The sequence below is a fragment of the Musa acuminata genome, chromosome BXJ2-11 (assembly GCF_036884655.1).
Source record: "Musa acuminata AAA Group cultivar baxijiao chromosome BXJ2-11, Cavendish_Baxijiao_AAA, whole genome shotgun sequence".
In the NCBI taxonomy this organism is placed as follows: Eukaryota; Viridiplantae; Streptophyta; class Magnoliopsida; order Zingiberales; family Musaceae; genus Musa; species Musa acuminata.
The window spans coordinates 21582781-21595548 of record NC_088348.1 but is presented as its reverse complement, the minus strand read 5'-3'; the positions used below and the strand labels follow the sequence as shown (position 1 = coordinate 21595548).

Here is a 12768-nt window from a genome sequence, read left to right as displayed (position 1 = left end):
ATAGAGAAGGAATAATTTACGTATTTTCTAAATTAGAGATATTAGGATTTTTATTTAAAAAAAATAAAGGTACCCTCAATCACTCCTTTTGTTTTTCAAACCCATTTTATTGAACTAATTAATTTAAAACATCATAATACTTTTCATAATAATATTCGAATGGTTTTTATCTCAATGTTGAGGTAAATTCATCTTAAATTGAGTAAAATAAATGAAAACCATAAGTTAACTCTTTTAAAAGACTGAAATAAATAAAATATGCTTATTTTAATGGTTTAAAAATAGAAAAAAATTATAATTTGGCCATTTATAAGTTGTTTAAAATGTTTCTTAAAAAATTGAGAATTTTTTTAAGAAAAAGTAAGACATGAGTTATGTTATTTTCGAATGATATTATATATTTTTAATAAGGCCAAGAAATACTTAATCATCTTAAAAAACAGTGTAACTCATGTCTTCAAAAATATTTTTATATTCTTAAAATCTTAAAAAACTTATACAATCATGCTATGCCTAAATTAATAAACCTATATCTTAAAACACTAATACTTCATAATATAAACTATAATTTGTAAAAAAAATTGATAGAATCTCCTCCAAAATATACTATACTCAATCTTTAACTTAAATTTCAAAACTAATTTACTTATAACTGAATTAAATGTTAATACTAAATTACCTACAACTTAATTTATAATCCGTGACATAGTGGTGGTTATCAATTACTATAGTCATGGGAATGTACAGATATATTATCATATGTGGCATGGGAGTGTATAGATATGTGATGACAAGTGATGCATGTATATGTTATGATGTGCGGTATGTGAGCACACGTATATGTTATAACATACAGTGCGAGAATATATGAATAAATTATGATGTATGATATGTTAATTTATAAATATGCTATAACTATGTATTACATATACAACGACTTTCTTATGTGTTTCAATTATCTATTAAATAGGTGAATCGAAACTTCACATATTTATTATGTAATTATTATGTTATGAGATTCATAACAAGATGAGTTTAGCATTAAATATGTTATATGCATGATTTCAAAATGTTACATATGTGTTATTATATATATCATATATCAAGATGAGTTTAGCATTAAATATATACTTAATTAAAGTTACATAGACTTATATTTACCAAGTCATCACTTATTATATATATACATATATATATATATATATATATATATATATATATATATATATATATCATATTTTACGTATAAGGACACTAGTACCCCATTTAAATGATGGGTAAGAAGGTGAACTAGTGTGAGCTCAATGCTAATCCAAATAGAGACTATGACGTATGGACATTTTTGGGTGTATAAATTTTGAACATAATATGCATATATGTTATTCTTTTGATTATGTATTTACAATTATGTACAAATATTAAAAATCATTGTGTATAAGGAAAATCATGTTAATTTATTTAGTATGTTAATATGTTTCAAATTTATCTTTTTTTACTATATTATTTTTTATGACAATAATAAACTAAAAGGTGATATTTTATTTTTAATTAATATGTTAGGTATGTGTGAAACTCGGAATATGATATTATAAATGTAAAGCATATTCATTTTTATCCAGAAAAGGTAAAATTTCTTTCAAGCATGGGATATATTTAATGAAGCCCTAGTTAACCAATTTTCGTATTTTTGGCCCTTTAAAACATCTATCTTGGGTTAATTAAACTCTCAATAGGCTATTTTGTATTTTTATTAAATTTAAGGTTAAATTACAAGGTTTTTTTTAATCTAAAACTTTCATTAAACGTTCTAAATGTATATTTTTAAAGCTTTAAACACGTATTTTTATTTATTTCAACACTTAAAAGTTTTAAATTATGTTATTTTTTAATTTTACTAATTCATAAACAACTTGAATATTATTTACTAATATTTTCTGAGATTTTAAGAAAATAATATATAAAGATCCAAGTTACATTGTTTTAGATAGAGTTATAGTACTTATGGGTCCTATCTAGTGTATCTCATGTTTTTTAAAAAATCTTAAAAATGTAGATATCTTGGAATTGATATAAATAATCTATATATTTTTTTTTGTTTTTATACCTTAAAAAATATTTTTTATTTCAATACTTAAAGCTTGTAATTGTACCCTTATGTTTTTTTTATCATAATTTTAATATTTTAGAATATTTACATTTATAAATTTAATATTAACTTATATTTATATTCTATTAATTAAAAAATATCATTTATATTAGATTTACTTAAGTTTTGGGCTAGTTAAACTAATTAAATTAAATATATTGATTAATTGAAATAATTGGTGGTTCAATAGAATGAGTTGGTTCAATATAATGACTTTCAAAAGGGAGGAAGGAGAAGAAAAGACAATGGATTGCCCAAATATGGGTTTTTTTACCCAAAAAAAAAGATAAAAACAAGGTGTTGCGGGAAAAAAAGATAAAATTAGAGGTTTTTTTCTTACACTTTTTTTTAATGAAAAAAGATAAAATAATACTAGTTTGTTAGTATTTTAGCTAATGATAGTTAACTTACTAAGATTATTTATGAGCATATATATATGTGTGTGTATATATATATATATATATATATATATCGATTTTTATAGAAAACACTTATATTTTGGGTATTTCCCAAATATTATCCCATATTAGTTTTCCTCAAAAAATATCCATTAATTCAAAAACTTTCCAAATTATCCTTTCTCTTTCATTTCCTCTATTCCACTTTTGTTGTCATATGTGGTGTTCATTGCTGCCACCGCTCGCCCTTTCTCCCTACCCCAGTCTTTACCTCTCCTCTCCTTCCCCGTATATATATATATATATATATATTTCTCTCTCTCCTTTTTTTTTCATTCTCATTCTCTCGAACCCATCCTCTCATCTCTCTTCTTCTTCCTCTACATTTCTTCCTTTCTCCCTTACTCCTCATCTTTTCGTTCCTATCTTCCCCTTCTTCTCAATCGTTGCTTTTTCCCTTTTTCCTTTCCCCTTCTTTCCTCGTAGACAATAAATAACGGACGACAAATGACGATGATAGAGAAGGAATAATTTACGTATTTTCTGAATTAGAGATATTAGGATTTGTATTTAAAAAAAATAAAGGTACCCTCAATCACTCCTTTTGTTTTTCAAACCCATTTTATTGAACTAATTAATTTAAAACATCATAATACTTTTCATAATAATATTCGAATGGTTTTTTATCTCAATGTTGAGGTAAATTCATCTTAAATTGAGTAAAATAAATGAAAACCATAAGTTAACTCTTTTAAAAGACTGAAATAAATAAAATATGCTTATTTTAATGGTTTAAAAATAGAAAAAAATTATAATTTGGCCATTTATAAGTTGTTTAAAATGTTTCTTAAAAAATTGAGAAATTTTTTAAGAAAAAGTAAGACATGAGTTATGTTATTTTCGAATGATATTATATATTTTTAATAAGGCCAAGAAATACTTAATCATCTTAAAAAACAGTGTAACTCATGTCTTCAAAAATATTTTTATATTCTTAAAATCTTAAAAAACTTATATAATAATATTCGAGTTTTTTTTTACCAAAGTTATTATAAATTCACCTTAAATTGGGTAAACAAAAAAGCTACAAATTTTCACTTTTAAAGGGCTGAAATAAATAAAATATACTTATTTGAATGCTTTAAAAATATAAAAAAATGGTTATTTAGACATATAAGTTATTTACAAGGTTTCCTAAAGATTAATTTTTTTAAAATGGTGGGATATGATTTTTACTGTTTTCGATAATGGGGTTATCTTTTTCCCACAAAGCGTCGTTTCATAAAAAAAAAAAAAAGAAAGAAGTTTAGCTCATATATTCGAAATTTTTATGAAACATTGAAAATATCTAATGAAACCCTAATTGATAATTTTTTCTTCTTCTATTTTTAGCTATTAAAAGATCTAATTTCAATTAATTCAGCTCTTAAAAGTATATAATTTTTATTTATTTTTATTTTTATCAATTTAAACTGAAATTAGAAACTTATAATTGTGTCATTCCTTTATTATTGGTATAATATCTATATTTATAAATTTTGAGTTCACTCAATAAAATAAATTTAAAAAAGACAAAGGAGTAATAGATACCTTTTGTCATTTTTGAAACTGAGGACTTTGCAGAGAAAAAGATGAAAACATGTTCTGAAAAAAATGAATTTAGGGGATTTTTCAAGGAAATTTATCCTATAAGTAAAACAATTAATACCCGAAAAAGTACGGGTCTTATTTGGATCCGGGTTTCGGGTTCTCAGGCCTATCGACACCCGCGTTCGCAAGCAGTCTCCATTTCGCCCTGTTAAATCTTGGAGCTTCGCAAGCAGTCTCCCAAATCGGCATAATCCCCTCCGCAACCATTAATCTTAGTTCATCGTTCGGTCACATCTCTTGCCTGTGGCAACTACGACGGCGACGACGTGAAGAAGGCCGACGGGCGGGCGGGTGGATCTGGTGCGTGCCATTCCCACCACCATCGTCTCCCTGGAGTTCGTCGTCGAGGGACAGAAGAAGCGTAATCAGGTAGGTACTCATGATCTCTTCATCGCATCCTGCTTTGATTTCTGCATATCCTCGTTGTTTGATTTGGTGGTGGGGTGGGGTATTAGGGTTTCTGCTCCCCGTTCCTGATCACACGAGCACGCTCCCCCGTTTGGATTTGGGGGTTTCTGCCCCTTTAAACCCGTTTGAATCGCAGAACCCGAATCCGCTCTTCGAGTTTGGGTTCGAACCGTGTCCCTCAACCGGTCCGGTCGAACCATCTGCGAGCTCCTCTTACATCTCCTCTCCCATGGCATCTTTCGCGACGTCCCTCCCCTCTTTCGAGTTCGATCGCGAAACCCTAAGCCTCGATCCGAAGAACCCTTTTTTCCTTCTCTCTCTTCCTTGCTCTCCGAAAATTCCTTCGGGCACTGCCAAATTCTAGCATCAATCTTACACCCTAGTGGCGGCTTCTTGCCTTTCTTCCAACTCCAAGCCCTAACCCTAGCACTAGCCCTAATCCCCCTTATCCGCTCTTAATTCTCTCTTCTCGATACTTGTCTGACCTTTCTGATTTGTTGTGAACCCTGCTCGACGCCAGATAACGCTGTTTTCCTCCCTCCCACCTCCTACGAGGAAGGCCTTCGTCTGAACTACTGGACTGCACGATTGGAGATCTTCAATTGGCCTGCAAAGGTCCTCCTTTTTGGCTCTGCTGTGATTTACGGGTGCAAAGATCTTGTTTTGAACTCCTAATCTCTGAAATTTATACCTCAGAATTGGGTTAATAGTGATTAAAAATCTGTTTGATGGACTCGAATGCGCCTGATTCGCTTTGTTCATGTGCTGTTAGTTGTTAGGATTGGATCTATGCAACTGCACTTGTTATCTAGTGCTAGTTGCGTTTGGAAGTGACAATGCAGGTTGTGTCCTGAATGTTTTATTGTTTGTAATCGAAAAGGGTTTGTGCATGTTGTCAGGTAGCAAATTTGGTTCATGATGCAATGCATGGGGATGCTTGTTATCATTTTGCTCCTGACATTGGTCAATGGTTGTCTATCATCCTACAGTTGACGATGAGTTTTTAGTAAAAATCAATTATTTTGATAAGGAACATTTGTGCTGTTCTCTAGGTAGCCGATGCGGATTTGTTGTTAGTTGTAGTGATTCTTAGCAATGAAAGTTTGATGTGTTAAGAAGCAATAATGATGATTAGCGCCATGCTTAATGATACTCTGAAAAAGAATTTTAATGAAATATATGTGTTATGGCATTTTCAATCATGTGAGACACTAGGTAGTTGGTTTTGTATGGAAAGTCATGTGAAGATTTCGAGTAATTTTAATGTTTGAAAAGTTTTGTTCTGAAACTGGGAATATCAATTTCTATGGAGTATATATGATTAGAACTCATTTTTTGAAGTCAGTTAAGATCTTGAAATTTCCTGCCTCAATTTGTAATCATTGTGTGGCACAGAATTTAGTGTTTATGCTTACTTACGCTAGGCATCTCTTATGCCAATTTTATAATATAAGAGTTACTCTATGTTGTGGCCCGATCTTCCTCATCTTTAGGTCTCATCTTACTCTTGACTTGGGAAGTCCTCTTTCATTTCATAAAGTCCTCTGTCTTTTAGCCCTAACGGTGATGGTGAATTTGCAACCTAGGGCATCGTTCAAGTCATGGAAACAACCTCTTTATATTTAGAGATAAGGATATGTACATTGAGCCTACCTAGATCCCACATAGGTGAGAGTCTCTTGCACTGCATATGCTGTACTAAAATGGATTGTGTTCTAGGACACCGTTCATGCATTGCATACACCCTTTTGGTGATGGTGGATTTCATATGCTAAAATGGACTTAACTTGCTACCAAACATAAGCATTTATGGTTACCAACTGGATATCCTCCGATAACAATCTTGCATGGTAGGTATGAGGTAGCTTGAGCGAAGCATCATATAAATATTTAGCCATTCTTGATAAATGGGAAAAGGGTCAGCCTGTTTTAGCTCAAGTCCTTTGTGAACTTGACAAAAGTACTCGAGTGATGCTGGTGGGAACTATGCTAGTGACAAAACTTCTTTCTTGAAATCTTGGGGCCTCCTTTCCAGATTGTTCCTTTTATTTTCTAACACATTCTAATGCTATTCCTTGGAAACATGATTGTTGGTGGACTACTGTCCAGATTAACTGGTCAACAAAGTGTGAGAAGTTAACTCTTTTCCAGTAAGAATTTTAAAAGGGCTCTCGTTTGATGTAGAGCTTTGTTATATTGAAATTTGGCTACATCCATACGTTTCACCAACTTATGAGGTAGCTATTCCATGCCTCAGTTTGCTAGTCTCTTGTGTCATTTGTGATAGATAAATCTGTAGCTACATAAGTTTTCCACTGCATTTGTTCCTTTTCTTTTTCTTCAAATGGGGCCTATGGATGCAACTACTAAACAAGATGAGTCAATTAGGGTTGGCGAATAGAGGAAGGCCTAAAACAATTCATTAGAAAAGATACTTGATTTCTCTAAGGTTGACCAGTAATATTGCTCTTGCTCCAGCTCAAATGGCAGGAAAAGATCCATGTAGTGGATCCCAAAGTTATAAATTGAAACCATACTGATGGTTGTTGTCGACCTTTTTTCTTATGCACCATAATAGGAAAATTGAGCCCCAATTACTTTATATAGTTTAATTTAGCATTTTTGCATTTTTTAACCATCTCATGCAAGAATAAGCATAAGTAACAGGAAATGTCACATTTTCTCTCTCCTGTTGCTGATTAGTTGAAATATCATGTAAGAATAAGTGTACGTAACACAAAATGTTGCATTTTCTCTCTCCTATTGTTGATTAGTTAAAATATCATGTAGGAATACACATAGGTAACACAAAATGTCACATTTTCTCGCTCCTACTTTTTATTATTCAAAATACATTTGGAAAACAACCATATTTTTTATTCATTTTTTTTTTATATAACAATGTCTCTTCTGATAGTGAGATTGTAGTAATTCTATGAACTTGTGGTTTTAGTGGTGCATCAAATTTTATTTTCACAAGCACATAGTTGTATTCATTTTCTATAACGTGTCCATTGCTTTCATATGTGCTACTTGGTCAATTTATTCCTTTAAGCCATGGTTTTTAATTTTGAATGATATCACCCGTACCGAGCGGTATGTACGGGTTCGCCAACAGATCGGTACGTAAGCCGCCCGCTACCGAGCAGTATGTACGGGTCCGCCAACAGATCGGTACGTAAGCCGCCCGCAACCGAGCGGTACCGTTGACCGGTGCTATTTTCGCCCCGTTACCATCCGAAATCGGTCGGTGACGGTCGACCGTTGTCGCCTGCTACCGGGCGGTATTAGCCAAGGGAAAAGGAAGAAGAGGGAGAAGAAAAGGGAGAACCTGGAGATTCGACGCCTCTTTCCCTCGACGATCTCGATTCGTCGCCGCCCTCCCTTGCTGGACGCCACAGATGAGATGTCGCCTCCTCCTCGTCTAAGGCGACGAGGCCTTGGTGTTGTCAACGACTTCTCCTAATCCGCGCAGGGAGAAGAAGCCTCGGCATGGGGAGAAGAAACCTTGGCGACGTTGCTGAGGCTTTGCGGGGAGACCTCGGCATCGTCGGTGACTTCTCCTAATTCACACGGGGAGAAGAAGCCTCGGCGTGGGGAGAAGAAACCTCGACGACGTCGCCAAGGCTTTGCGGGGAGAAGAAACTTCCCGTGAAGAAACCTCGGCAACATCGCTGAGGCTTCGAGGTTTTCTTCTCCCCACGTGGGGAGAAGAAACGATGTGATGTTACCCCTTTTTGTATTTTTTAACTTTTATTTTATTTTTTTAAAATTATTATTATATATATATATACACTGAGCGTACCGCTCTGACACGGACTTAGCTGGATTTGCCTAAGTCATGCGGCACCCTCGCGCGTCCGTCCGCAAAGGTCAGCCTCCCCGAAGCCTCCCATTGTCCCTTAGGACCACCAAAAGAGAGAACGGGTTAGAGAGAACGCCTCCAACGGGATCCACAAGCAAACATCTCCGAAAAACACTTCATAGACAATGCAAATTACAAACAGACTTTACAAGCTCTGAACAGTGGCACAACAAAGGGTAAAATGGTCCATTACAGACCGAAAAGCTCTCGCACGTGTCTACATGACACAACCTTTATTTACAAGCCTAAAGAGGCCACCAACCCAACTAAAATGGGACTATTAAGCCTTCGGCCGCCCCTTTACATGTTGTACAAGGCATGAACATGCCAATAGACACGGACAGATATAAGCATTACATCAAACACCTTGTTTAAAAGTTTGTCCGTGACATTCTCCCCCACTTATCCCTTCGACGTCCTCGTCGAAGCCTTTGTGAACACTGCAACTCTTCGCCTTTGCTGAGTCTTCAATCTTCTGCTCCAGCTGCAATGCGCCTCCTGGTTCCCAGCTGCTCTCCGCTGCTGTTTCTGAGTAGTCGAACCTTTGATCCGCCATGCTGCTTCAACTCGCCAATGACTCTGACTCTGGTGTGGGGTTGGCTGAGTTGTGTTGATCCTCGTTGATTCCTGCGGATCCACCAAATGAAGGAAAAGACCATTCTTACTGCGCCAGTTTCTCAAAATTTCCACATGCTGCTTGAACTGGGTGGATGCTTGTTGGAGCTTTAACGAGCATCGCCTCGCAAACTTCTGAAGTTTTGGGTCCTTCCTCCACAAAATCTGCTCATTGACTCTTCTTTCAGTTAGTTGTCACATCCAAGTAGGTTCGCATCACTTCCGCTTTCGATTGGCATTTCGTTGGGAAATGAAGCGGACAATCTACTCTCAGTAGCACTGATCACCGTTGGTGAGGATTTGACAACTATTGTCTTCCATTATCTTCGAAGGGTCTTTGAACTTGTGCAGAGCTCCTCTGCTGGATAGATAAGAGAACTGGGGTACTCGGTTTCGCCCATTCTCTTAAGAGTTGAGAAGGCAAAGGTTACTTGACTTCGCCCGCCTCCTCGAGGTTGTACTTCATGCATCGAGCTGGTTACTGGCCTTCGCCTGCTCTTTGCTCACACTTCTGAAGCACTTGAAGTGTTTGCACTCCTTGCGTTGAGTTAGCTACTGTGATTCACCTTCTCAATGCCATTGAACTTCTGGAATGCAGGAAGTTTTCACCCCAACTTGGAGTAATTCTCTGATAGATGAGGTCGCCTCTGGGATTGTACCGTCTTCTCCATCAACCCTGCCGCCTACTCCACTGAGTAGCAAAGGTACAGCACCACGTACTGCCTGCTTCGTTCCTTGGTCGTGCACTCTTGCATGACCCGAAGTCCTTCACTTACGGCTATCTTGATGAGAAACTTGTTGACACCGGTCTTACGAAGTTTCTTGGCCTCTGCCCTTCAGCCTTGTCTCGGTACTTGGAGATTGCCTCTGCATGCTCCACCTCCTCGGCCCCTTTCACGACCAAGCGCTCTCCCTCCGTGAGAGCAAGGGATCAATGACTTTGACGGAAGTCCCGCCTCTGCGGTACCATGGCGCTGCCATGCCCATGGCCCTACTATCCGTCGCCTCGCATCTACATCCCTTTTCTTCACAATCAGTAGATATGCCTTCGTGACACTCCTCTGAGTCCACCTCCATTCTCACTGATTGCTTGATTTTGGGTAGCTAAGTCCCTCTGGACTTGTCGTCGCTTCCTCGCCCCTTTCGACCTCCTGCTTCAACACCTCTGTGTTCTCCAAGCAGTCTGTTTGGTCGATGGAAATACAGACTGCAACTCCCATGCATGGCCTCTGCCATCACATTGTAGGGTTTGCACCGATTTTGTTCTCCTTAGCTTCCTTGGTAACAACGTTCGCTTACTCGACCTTGTCCTCTGACTTGTCGGGCTCCCTTAAGCGAATATGAGCTCTGGAGCAGTCCAACTCTCCAGCTGCTTCGATCATACCTCTGCATGATCAAGTCCCTCTCATGGGACTCACTGGTACTTGCATTCGAACTTTTCCCTTGGTGGAACCCAGCCCCCATATGCTGATGACCAAGGTTTTCATCCGATGCAAAATTCGGTGCACGCCCGGAAGACCCGCCTCTGCGGTACCATGGCCTTCACTCCTTGAATCCATAGCCCTTCTTGCCGTCGTGTTGTTCACCAAAGCGGAGCTCCCAGTAGCTCCCGATCATACCTCCATATGATCTAGTCCCTCCCGGGACTCTGTCGTGTGTATCGCATTGCCACGAACTGTCCCACCACGATCCACTGCACCATGTCGCCTCCTGGTGACATCTCCATTGCATTCTGATCCTTGTGGAATAAACTCGAATTGTGAACCCTCCATGTGTGGCCTCTGCCAATACATCGCAGGGTCTCCTCCACCTTCGATTTTGTTCGCTCCTTTGGCAATCGACCTTCATCCACCCACTCTTGGGTCACACCTAGATGAAGCACCGCTCTAGGACAGTCCGTCGCCTAGTAGCTCCCGAAGTCCACCGACTTCACTGTAATTTGTGCACCATTGTCTGGATCCTGGGCCTCTGCCCCTACCAACACAATCTCCGCTGCGCACTGCTTCCTTCATGGCAACTTTGAATGGCAACATTGTGGCATATTCTTCAAGAGTACCCGCCTCTGCGTCCTCTTGCCCCGTGCTAAGGCTTTCTGAACCCAACTTCGCCTCCGCAAATTGAGTCGCCTTAGTTCCTCCATCAAATGCTCCTCCGAGATAAGGTGCATGTGCCTAGAAGCTCCCTTCGTCTTTGGCACCATGCAAGATGAGTCCGCTCCGTCAGAATGAAGGACCCATGGAACAACATGATCCTACTCTTGCCTCTGCAAGAGTTCATGTCTTTGACCTCTGTCTAAGGAAAGCACTGTGCTTCTGCTCCATGTTCCAACTTCTCTGCTGGCTCCCTTCATGCGGCTTGGGTACTTCACCAAGTTACGCCCAAGTTGCTCCGCTCCTCGTTTTCGCATTGAGTCGATGGTGGCCCTCGTGCCCACCATTCCACAGGTCAGCCCTCCCTTGAGTCCGATCTCCACATCGACTCCAAGTGTGCCTTCATTTAAGTTGCTTCAGGTCGCTCCCCCACTTGATCTCGCAATGCATCCACTAATGCATTCTCTCGAGCGAGATCATGCGACAACTCCTCGCCGCTTGCTCAGTCCATCGAGCTTCGTGGAGTTGTTGTTTGTGAGGTACTCCTCCTCAACATGTGAGGTCCGTCTCACATGATTCTCCCTCTGGAGAGCCGGGACTTATCCCTCCTGGATAACTATCCCGTTGGAGCAACATCTCTCTTCATTTCGGAGACCACCATCCCCTTGGACTACTCCGATCTGCTGAACAAACTGTGCATTGTTCTGCCTCCTGCAAACGCACTTGCTAGATTGCGACTCCACGTCAATACAGCCCCCACTGCACCCCTCAAGGCCTAGCAACATGCTGAACTCATTGCACACTTCAGCCTCCTACGGACGTATCCTTCGCTTGCCAAAGAGAAAGTTTCAATGCTCCATGGCGCCGAGTCTCGGTCGCCTTGGGATGGCCACGAACATTCCGTCGTCCGCATACAAGCCCATGCATGAGTACCAAATTCTTCGAGTTAGCAATTCCCCTCACCTCTGTGAGCTTTGCATAACTCTTTTGGTCGTTGCGCAACTCATTCCACCTTGCATGGTCTCATTCTTGCCAAGCGCCTCGCTTGCCTAGAGCACCATCAAGTATAGTTGTCAACGTTGAGCCGTAGCTCAAACTCAGCCATCCCAACCTTTGTGCGCTCCAAATTCTTCCAAGCTTGCCTGTTCTCGTGGTGCCTCTTGCGCGAAGGGTTGGCCATTCCTCTGAATGCCAATTTCAGATGCCCGCTCCTCTGAGCGACTCTTTTCCCTACATCTCCATGCCCGTTTTCCCTCAAACGGTCGCGCGTTGCTGACTGCCCTCAACGCAGCCCCGCTAGGTCCCCCACGTTTGCATGTCAAGTGTTTCTATGAGTGCTTGTCCCGCTCTGATACCATATGACACGGACTTAGCTGGATTTGCCTAAGTCGTGCGGCACCCTCGCGCGTCCGTCCGCAAAGGTCAGCCTCCCCGAAGCCTCCCATTGTCCCTTAGGACCACCAAAAGAGAGAACGGGTTAGAGAGAACGCCTCCAACGGGATCCACAAGCAAACATCTCCGAAAAACACTTCATAGACAATGCAAATTACAAACAGACTTTACAAGCTCTGAACAGTGGCACAACAAAGGGTAAAA

The 12768-nt window shown here is 39.1% G+C and overlaps 1 protein-coding gene across 7 annotated transcripts in view; it reads left to right on the top strand.

The window, feature by feature from the left end:
- Positions 1 to 4369: 4369 nt before the first annotated feature.
- LOC135626254 (chromatin modification-related protein EAF1 B-like) overlaps positions 4370 to 12768 on the top strand; it is a 38510-nt gene continuing 30111 nt past the window's right edge. For 5 of the 7 annotated variants that reach the window (XM_065131441.1, XM_065131440.1, XM_065131438.1 and 2 more), the window contains exon 1: positions 4370 to 4563. The gene's annotated coding sequence lies outside the window, so the exon portion shown is untranslated. Of the gene's footprint in view, positions 4564 to 4718; positions 5250 to 12768 lie in introns of those variants that run through there. The other 2 variants (XM_065131436.1, XM_065131437.1) reach the window with 2 other exon arrangements.